Consider the following 11,275-nt stretch of genomic DNA (forward strand, 5'->3'; position numbering starts at 1 on the left):
AGCAAGAATCAACATTAATAGTTTGCAGAAAGCTTACTAAAATGAGTCCTTACTTTCAACATTTTAATGCTAGATTAAGTATTAATAGACCTTGTTTGCATCTAGTCTAATTTCATCATCACATTAATCAATACAACATGATTTTTGCTCATTACGATTCCATCCATGACTTAGATTGCAGGGCAGTGACCAAGTCTTCATATCCGAGAAGTAACGACGACCCGAATCGATTAATACCCAGCTGGGGATTTCCAACCACACAACATATGTAGCACTTAACCCTTGCATATGTCAATTCGCCACCGGGTTTCTCAAGACCAAACCGGGTTCACGCCAACCGAGAGCATAGATACACCACCGTCCAGCCTCTTGCCACGGAGGGTACACGCTACTCTCGCCATCTCTCCACTCCCATTGCGTGGTGGCCTTTCTGGTATTGGTCCAACCGAGGCAAAGCTTACCCATGATGAGGCATGTGGCCAATTAAAATGTCCTCGATCAGCAAGCCTACATTCCCTATAATCCTTAATCAACATGGGTAGAACATCACCTGTTCCTAGCCCAAGTCTCGATTTATGTACTTCCATCCTTAGGATTGTTTGTGTTCCTTAGGATGATTAAAACATCATAGGGAACCTTGCATTAGATCTCCCAATGATCCTGGTGAAAATATTCTTGTACGTAGAGCCATCCTTCCTCAGGATAAACCTGAGCTAGGCATTAGTGCAAAGGACAAACTCTATCTTCAAGATTTACCTCTAGGCAGGGCTAAGAAATTTGTAAATCATATTTGATACTTCACCAGAAGTATCTATAAAAGGAATGGATTTCAAGGTAGCCAATGCATCAAAGGGTTTCCAAGCAACTCCTAAAAACCTAATGCACATTTTGCTAGACTTAAAGTGTATAAAATCATTTAAAAACACAAGGAAGGGGTTGCATGCATCAGGGCTTGCCTGGAATAACACTAGGTTAGTGTTTGTTAGATGACGTCCACTTGGCGACCATCCTTTGTCTTGGCACTCGTTCAGATTATCCATCTTCAGGTTGGTCCGACTGACGACATCGTCTTGCGGAGATGTCCAATCTCTGCATTATCCTAGGATCGACTTGGGTCGTCTTCCACATCACGTGATTAATTAACGTACCTAAATAAAATGAATAATGCATATAAATGAGAACCAGAGGAAAAGCAGGAGATATATATTTACACCATAGAGGCTAAATATATAGCAAGGTATCACAATTTCTATGAGCACACATTAGATAATTATGATTCTACGATAATCATAATATTTGAGATAATCAGACTTAACTCATATAAGCCACTAAATAAAACATTATCAAAGCAAAGATCCTCACGAAAACATAACCTCAACTATAACACCCATGGTGTTACTGTCACTAAAACTTGAGCATGACACCATGTGCATTGACATTCATGTTGCTTGTCACACCTAAAGTGCATTCACTAGGTAAAATTTTCAAACAAGTTGTGATGATAGGACTTGGTGTGTAATAAAACCTAGGATAGGGTACTTAACCTTGAATTGGGGCTTACGGATGTAAGTGAAGCCCAAGTAAGTTAAAACCTCAAAAGTCATTAGGAATGTTCACAAGACATCAAAGTTGATAGACTTTAGTGGCACAAAAACCCTAAAGTACTCAAAACCCTAAAGAGAACCCTAGAAACCCTAATTGAAACCATAGGGGGTAATTGTAAAATTCTAGGCACTATTGGACCAAAGTGCAAATGGCAAAGTGATAATACACTACAAACCAAGTAACTTTTGTATTGGAGAATTTCCAAGTTGTATGATGGAATTTGGACTTATTTGCAAAAGGGTCACATGAGTACTATGTGACTAAGTCTGAAATTCAGTGTAATGGGGTCAACTTTGGAGCCCTGTATCTTCAAATTCATAAGGATTTTGCCCTAGGTCAACACATCACATTTGTAGAGCTACTCTAGGCGCATAACTTTGCTTAAGTCACAAGGCATTAGTGTTGTACAAAGATTGGAGTTAAATGGGCTCAAAGTATGGCTGTCAGTCACCAATGAAGTCTGATATTGGTCTGGCAGTGAGTTTTGATGAACTTTGGACTCGATTCAAGCTCGATGGAGTAAGTAAATGATCAAGGTTTCTTTAGTCAAAGTGTAGCTAGTTTATAGAGCTACAACTTTGGTACAGATGGATCAATAGCTCACCACATGAAAAATGGAGAATGAAGCTTCTCAACTCGCTCTGACAGACACACTGATGAAGGTGGCCATTGTACAGTAACTGAAGAAGATCTTAGGTGCGTTGCACCTCGCCGCCGGTGACCTCGCGCCTGGATTCACGCCGGCCGCCGCAATTCGTGTCTAGCGCATAGTGGATAATTGAGGGGAGTAAAGGATCTTAGCGCCCGGATTGGCTTAGACTCGGTCAATGTTGAATTCACCGTACCCATTTGGTCTGTGGCCGGCCGGAATGATCTTCGCTGGCGTTGGCCGCTTACCGATCATGCGCCACATGCCTGGGAGGTTTAACACGTCGCAGTGAACCCTTGTAGCAAGTCCGCCCATCGTCGGTGGCTTTGCCACAGTGAAAGCCACGGTATCACCTGCGCCAGTGACTTCCGCTCTCTCCGGCCGCCAGCGCACCATCTCAAAATTAGCCGCCACCGCTCTTGGACACTATAAATTGGGGGTGCCGCGGGCTCCGTTAGGTTGTCATGAAGCCAGTGCACCCTCTTGTGCCTCGGATCATCCATTAGAGCCCCTCAATTTCTCATTTCCCCTAAATCGGTCAGAACGCCGCCGTGCGAGAGCTCGCCGTGGCCAGACGTCTACAGGTCCGTTCATACCCTCCTTACTCTCGTTTCAGCACCCTTATGTGCTATGGATGCTTATCGGTCTAGCCAATTGAACTAGACCACGTTAGATCGCTGGGAACACCTCGGGTTGTCCTCGGTTTGCGCCATCATCGTGGACAGAGAGATTTTGTGCTAGAACTTCACAATTGGTTGAGGGATTAGTGTCGCCGAGGGTGGAATTAGGTGTTGAGCAACGGAGGGGCCTAGTCGTTGCGTTTTCCAGCCGGTATAAGCTCGCCGGAGCCACTGCTCCACCGTCCATGGTCGGGGACCTAACCTTGCAAAGAAACACAAAGGAAAGGGTCTCGGTGTAAGTGTCAGTGACACATGTAAATAGTGCGCAGGATTCTTAATTAGTTATTCAAACAGTCAGGGTCCTCTGTGCAAAATGGACACCGAGGGCGCGGACGCGGATGCGTTTCCCTGTTCATGGGCCGGTTCGGGCTGGTTTGAGCCCGTTACTATTCATTCTTTCTCTTTTTCTTTTTCCGCCCGGCTTAAAGAAATTGTAGACAATTCTAGAAAAATGATAAAAATATGAGCCCGTTACTATTCATTCTAGAAATTGTAGCCCCAACCATGAATTCTTTATTATTTAAAAAGGCCTAAACCTAGACTTTTGGAATTTTAGAAATTACTAAATAACTCCAAAAATCATACAACTTTTTGGGTAAACTTAATTTGATAATTAGAACCCATGGGTGAAGTTTGACATGTTTTGGACATTGTTTGATCCCTAAAGCCCAAAACCCTAGCTTTATAAGTAATAATTGCCTTATCCCAGTAGAATAATGACTCAGAAAGCCTTAGTATCCCTGGTGTACCATGAAGGAAAGTTGTATTCAAGATACAACTTGATGTATCCCTATTATAATTGCATATTCATAGCATCACATGAGCATTCATGTTTATATATGGTTATGTATAGAAAATGAAGAAGAAGTAAGTGTTGAAGAAGAAGAGACTGCACCACCAGCTGAAAATCCACCTGCCGGGAACTGCTTTTATTTTGATATTTGTGGAACAGATCCCGACTCCCCTACAACACAAGGCAAGCCTCGATGCATTTACCTTTTCCTTGTGATTTTAAACTCTTTATCACTTGAATGATGCATTAGGTGATAGGAGTTGGGTGCTAAACCAATTGCTGCATTTCCTTCCTTGGAACTGTTTACCATTCCTTGATTACATTTTTTGTTTAAAAGGTTTTCTGATGCTTAGTCTTGCTTTAGAAAAACAAAAAATGTTTTTTTAACAAAAGATGATGCTTCAGATGGAATGGGATGTTTTCAAAAATAAAACTTGATGGTGGATCCATCATGGCCGTGATGGGTTTCAACATCGGACAAGATGTACCTCTGCCAGGTACCAAACTTTGGGATTTTAAATGATAAAGCTGAGACCGGGCGCGTGACTTGCACAAGAAGAGAGTCTCGGTGTAGTGTCTCCGTCTGAGTCGATTAAGGACTGTGTCGATGTAGGCTTGATGATCGAGGACCTTATAACTGGTCACATGCCTCATCATGGGTAAGCTTTGCCTCGGGCAGACTAATACCAGAAAGGCCAACACACAATGGGAGTGGAGAGATGGTGAGAGTAGCGTCTACCCTCCGTGGCAAGAGGCTGGACGGTGGTGTATCTGTGCTCTCGGTTGGCGTGAACCCGGTCTGGTCTTAAGAAACCCGGTGGCGAGTTGACATATGCAAGGGTTAAGTGCTACATATGTCGTGTGATCGGAGATCCCCAGCTGGGTATTAATCGATTTGAATCGCCGTTACTTCTCAGACATGAAGACTTGGTTACTGACTTACACATAGCATTCCAGTGAACTGAAAGGGGTGATAAAACATGGCTAGTATAGGCCAAGTGCTTGAACTAGGGTAGAAAGAACTCTAGTTGCAGGTAATGACTCAACTTGATAATAAAATTAGATTTTAAGGATCCACTATTAGTAAGAATTTCTGCAAACAGAGTCGTTGATTCTTTAATATCCTTACCTTGATTCCCTCAAGCCAGCATATCCTTGAGAGTCTTTTTTTTTGTCGGGTAAGACTTGCGAAAGTACACTCCGTACTCAGGGTTTTTAAACCCATGTTGTTGTAGGTGAGGAAACAACAGACTTTTGTTGTTTTTGTTCAAAGGTGGTACCTAAGGATGAGCCCCAGCAGTGAAGTCAGTCGCGGGAGGATGTTGGCCTCCCACTTTAAAAAACAATACTCTTTTGTGCGGGAGGGTGTTTTGACTCCTGGTCTGTAATAATAATACTGTATGCACTCTTAAGTACCCTGGTATTGTAATAACAGTAATACTCCCTCTCTCTATATTGAATAAATGTAAATTAAGTTTTTGTAATTTGCTTCCGCTTATTCTTTCCTCTGATGTAATATCTACGTGACGGGTGAAGCGCTCTTGGGCGAATTGAGGATGATACAGTTACCAAACTTGTCAAGTGATTAAGCGCTTCTAAAGGGTTGTCCAAGGTCCGTAGGACAAGGACAACTGTAGGTGGGCCTAATACCTTGAGAGGTTTCGTCACAGCTGGTATCAGAGCGAAACCCATCTCTTCGGATATTACTGAGTATTTCAAAAGAATTTTTTTAACCCTTATCTAGAAAGATTCTTTCATTCTTACCCTATCACTTTCTAGTAGTCTCTCACCTTGTAAAGTCAGGGTAATAGAGTGTCGTATATAGGAAGTTGGGGATCAACGAAGGTTGATTCCATAGTTCCTAGGTTATGCATGCATCATGATTAAAATTATACTAATAAATCTTCCCCTTTTATGGAGACATGACACGTACAAGGAAAACTGCACGCAAATCTACTGGACCTCTTGGCGTGCCTCGCCATCAGCTAGCCCTCAGACATGAAGGGAGTAGTAGCGGCAGCAATGACCCAATTGAAGACTTGGAGGCCAAGGTGGAACAACTTTGGACAGAGCTATGTCACCGGAATAGGATATGGGCGTAGGACAGCCAACGTATAGCTGAATTGTCAGCTGACGTCAGCCGCTTGCAGTACGAGATATCTGAACGGGACTCTGCCATTGATTGGGCCGTCAACTCGCGTTCGATCGCTTGGGACCACGAAGCAAAAGCTCGAGCCCATGTGGCAGAGCTTAGTGCGGCCCTCGATAGCCTGGAAGTGTACTATAATACTTTACATGAGGAGGTACATGTATTGTATGCTCGACTGCACCCCGACGTGCCTGCCGACGCTGCTGCAATGGGAGCCGGACCATCAGGAACAGCAAATGAAGGACCTGATGAGGAGTTGGACCTTTTTAGGCCCCCTCCTTCCATGAACCTTGCTGACGAACGGTCTCCTGCAGCAGGAAATGAAGAAACCAAGGATGATGATGACTAGAATAGTATAGTTTAGATATTATACTTATGTAAAATAAGTAATGAAGTCAAGTTGTACGCTGGAGTTTGTATAATTATTACATTTTGGTAATGTAATATGATGGTGTGTGTTGGCATGTTATATTTTTACAAATGTTTATTTGCCTCAGATGCCATCACGGACTCACACACATGATGATGCGGGGACTTCCCATGGTCGGGAAGATACTCCCAACCCGCCACCAATACCACCGACTTTGGCCAAGGCTATCGCTGCCTTGGTCAATGCCACTGCGGATAATACACGCTTCTTGCGTGAGATGGCGGGCAATCAGTTCCAACAGCACGGAGGCAGAGCTCCTCCACAAGGACCTCGTGAAACTACATACCAGGAATTCTCTTAGACTCGACCCCTGCTCTTTATTAAACCTGAAGAACCTTTAGAAGTGGATGAGTGGGTAAGAGTCATGGAACAAAAGTTTGGATTGATTCGCTGCACAGAGACGCAGAAGCCATTATTTGCTGCCAAACAACTAAGAGGGCCTGCCAATACTTGGTGGAAAATTTTGTAGCAGTTCAACCAGCTAGACATGTGATCACTTGGGAGGAATTCAATCTAGCATTCCGTGAACACTATGTTCTAGAGGGAGTGCTCCATATGAAGCAAGTAGAGTTCATCCGGTTAAAGCAAGGGGGAGATACTGTTATGCAGTATCTCAACAAGTTCAACCATCTATCCCAGTATGCCATCGACCAAGTGAATACTGATATGAAGAAAAAGAATTGTTTCATGAGGGGACTTAATGACAGGCTTCAATGGAAAATGGCAACATGTATGGATCTTACCTACAGTAGGGCTATCAGTACAGCACTAGCAGTGGAAGCCAAAAATGCTAGGCATGGAAAATCAAAGGGATTTGGAGGTGAAAGGTCAAATCAAGGGCCTGAGAAGAGAACCAGGTTGGTGATCCAACCTTTTAATCAGAATCGTTCTTTGCATCACCCACCTTCCTATCCCTTCAAGCAGCCTGTTTTCATTCATCCCAATACTACCCCCGCTCCTACCAATCAGCCGAGTGCCCCTGGTACTCATTTCCATGCTGTTGGGAGCCTTCTTCTTCGCCGAAGGTCCTCCAAGCAAAAAACACCTTCGGCAGTGTGATATGCGAACTGACACAACACAAAGGTACAAGCCGAAGCTACAATCCAGGGAGCTTCGGCATGACAACGCCTTGAGACGAAGGGCAGCACCGACTTAAAGAGTAAAAGACCATTTAGTCCTTGATAATTTGTGTTTTGGTTATGATTAGTTATCAAGGACACAAATGTAATTTTGTCCGGGTTGCGTCCCGTGCCTATAAATAGATGAACAGTACCCTAGTACTGTTCATACTGACTGTATTCACTAGCACGTCATTCTTGGACTCATACCTTCTGTCAAGCCAAAGGTACAAATGTAATTCATTGTTATTAATATTTGTACATGATGAGATAACAAGAATATAAATAATTTGACAATTCAAGATAATTGCACATATTATTTTCCATGTTTCATATGTTTCTCTACTTTCATTATTATATATGCTGAGATGATGAAGGTATGTCCTTCATAACCTTCGTCTGAAGATCATTATATCCTCATGGAGATAATGCTTCGAAGGACAAAGGTCTTTAACCATTAACATTTTGTGTTGCCTTATTCTTAACTAATAGCATTTAAGAACAAGTCCCCAATATTGGCGCCCACCTCCGGTGAACTCACTTCCACTGTTGAAGCACCTTTGGTTACGAAGCTGGTGTTCCCAATCACGGGCGGTTCAAGTTTAGAGGCAGCCAACAAGAAGCAGAAGAAGGAAGCGCAGAGAAGAGTGCAGCATGTTGGGGTGCAAGGACCCTTCGTCAGGTCCAAGTGGTCCCATATCCAAATCACTTTCTCCCAGGAGGGTCTTCAGCTAAAATACTATCCTCACAATGATGCTATGGTCATATCTTGTGTCATCAAGGGATTTTTGGTCCATAATGTTCTGGTTGACACAGGCAGTGCAACGAACATTATATTTGCAAAGGCTTTTAGGTAGATGCAAGAACCAGAGGACAAGATTCATGATGCTACACACCCTCTTTGTGGCTTCGGAGGATAGCAAATTGTGGCACTTGGCAAAATCACAATGTCAGTTACCTTCGGTTATGTCCACAACACAAGAACTGAGCAAGTTGTTTTTGACATTGTCGACATGGAATACCCATACAATGCAATCATTGGTCGAGGAACACTTAATGCCTTCGAAGCAATACTTCATCCAGCATACTTATGCATGAAGATACCTTCAGAACAAGGGCCCATTGCCATCCATGGAAGTCAAGAACCTGCCGGAAGGGTCGAAGGGAGTTGGACAGATTCAAAGCCAAATCACAACATAGATGGAGCCAAAGCTTGTCAACATTATAAGCACAAAAGAGAGAAGGCTCCTTCGGCAAATCAGCCGAAGCCTATGCTCCTATGTGAAGATATAGCAGATCAAAGGGTACTGCTGGGATCTTAGCTATCTGATGAGCAAGAAAAAACTCTAATAAGGTTTTTGTTCAACAACAAAGATGTCTTTGCTTGGACAGCCAATGATCTTTGTGGTTTCAAAAGAGATGTCATCGAACATTCACTTAATGTGGATCCATCTTTCAGGCCAAGGAAGCAAAGACTTCGGAAGATGTCTGATGATAAAGCTGAAGGTGCTCGGAACGAAGTAAAGAGACTTCTCAGTGTTGGTGTTATCAGAGAAGTAACATATCCAGAATGGCTAGCTAACACTGTTATGGTGAAGAAGGTTAATGGCAAATGAAGAATGTGTATTGATTTTACAGATCTAAACAAAGCATGTCCAAAGGACGAGTTCCCATTACCAAGAATAGATTCCCTTGTAGATGCAGTAGCTTCTTCGGAGCTCATGAGTTTATTGAACTGCTACTCAGGTTATCATCAAATTTGGATGAAGAAGGAAGATGAGCCAAAGACTAGCTTCATAACTCCCATTGGTACTTATTGCTACCTTCGGATGCCTGAGGGGCTCAATAATGCTGGAGGAAGCTTCAGCAGAATGACAGCCAAGGTCCTTCACTCTCAAATAGGCAGGAATGTGCTGACTTATGTTGATGACATCATAGTAAAGAGCACGAAGCAAGAGAATCATATTGCTGATTTGCAGGAGACATTTCCAATTTTAGACAAGCTGGTCTGAAATTAAATCTAGAAAAGTGTGTTTTTAGAGTAAAGAAGGGCAAGTTCCTTGGTTGTCTAGTATCAATGAAGAGAATCAAAGCTAACCCAAATAAGATCGAAGCTATCCTTCGGATGGAGCCGCCAAATACAAAGAAGGGGGCCCAACGATTAGCAGGAAGGCTGACATCGTTAAATAGATTTATATCCAGATCAGCAGAAAGGAATCTACCATTCTTTGAAATACTGAAGTCAGCCAAAGTCTTCCAGTGGGGTCCGGCTCAGCAAAGGGCTTTTGAAGAGTTAAAGCAATACTTGATCGACTTGACAACTCTAACTCCACCTTCGCCAGGGGCTCCATTGCTCTTATATGTAGCAACCTCTCACTCTGCATTCAGTGCGGCGCGTGTACAGGAGAAGCAAGATGGCCAGGTCAAAAAACAAGCACTAGTATATTTTGTCTCCGAAGTTCTAAGCTTATCAAAGAAAAATTATACAGAACTGGAGAAGGTGCTATATGCTGTGTTGATGGCCTCCAGGAAGCTTCGGCATTACTTTCAAGCATATCATATAATTGTTCCTTCGTCGCAACCTTTGAAAGACATAATGAGGAATAGAGAAGCTACTGAAAGGATCGAAAAATGGGCTGCCGAGCTCAGTGAATTTTCTATTGACTATGTACATAGGTCCTCAATTCAGTCCCAGGCGTTAGCAGATTTCATCGCTGATTGGACGCCAGGTGCTCAGGAAGAAGTAACAAAGGACGTTGAAGCCTGGACAATTTTCTATGATGGTTCCTGGGGAACCTTCAGTGCAGGAGCCATTGTTGTCCTAGTAGCGCCCTCTAAAGTCAGAACATGCTATGCAACAAAACTGGATTTTAGTTGTACAAATAACATTGCTGAGTATGAAGCCCTTCTGTTGGGGCTTCGGAAACTAAAGGCAATGGGATTCAGAAGGGCGATCCTAAAAACTGACTCCCAAGTCATCTCTGGCCATGTAGACAAAAGCAGCAAGGCAAGGGATCCGAAGCTTGAAAAATATTTGGACACAGTCCGAAGGTTGGAGGCCTCTTTTGAAGGTTTTTCTGTAAAAAAAATTCCAAGAGGGGAAAATGAGCATGCAGATCTACTAGCTAAGTCAGCAGCACAGGGGCTCCCTCTACCTTCGGAAGTATTCTACTAGCTAATTCAGCAGCACAATAAAAGCACCTTCGGTTGAACTTATGGAAAGAGCAGTGCTCGCAATATCACCTGTACATAGTGAAGATTGGAGGACTGAAATCATATCTTTCCTCCAAGGTGATTGTCTTTCGGATGACGAAGTTTATAATAAAAGAATGGAAGCAAGGACAAGACCATATGTCATGATAGAAGGGGAGTTATACAAACATGGAGTGTGCTCTCCACTTCTCAAGTGTTTATCCAGAATCGAAGGTATAGAGCTAATGAAGGAAATACATGCAGGTTTGTGTGGATCTCACATTGGGTCCAGGCCTTTGCTGGGAAAAGTTTTTAGGCAAGGATTTCATTGGCCGAAGGCAGCTTCGGATGCAGCTATTCTGGTTCAAAAGTGCAAAAATTGTCAAAAATGTGCAAGAGACCAGAAGCAACCTTCGTCACTAACTCAGCTAATACAGCCAACCTGGTCATTGCAAAGATGGGGCTTAGATTTGTTGGGTCCACTCCCACCAGCACAAGGCAACTTGAAGTATGTTGTAGTGGCAGTGGAATATTTTTCCAAATGGATTGAGGCAAAGCCCTTAGCTACAATAACTTCGGTCACGGTCCAAAAAATTTTCTAGCAAAATATTGTTTGTCGCTTCGGTGTGCCGAAGGCAATAACCGTGGACAATGGTACA

This window comes from Zea mays, chromosome 4 (assembly GCF_902167145.1).
Source record: "Zea mays cultivar B73 chromosome 4, Zm-B73-REFERENCE-NAM-5.0, whole genome shotgun sequence".
Classification (NCBI taxonomy): Eukaryota; Viridiplantae; Streptophyta; class Magnoliopsida; order Poales; family Poaceae; genus Zea; species Zea mays.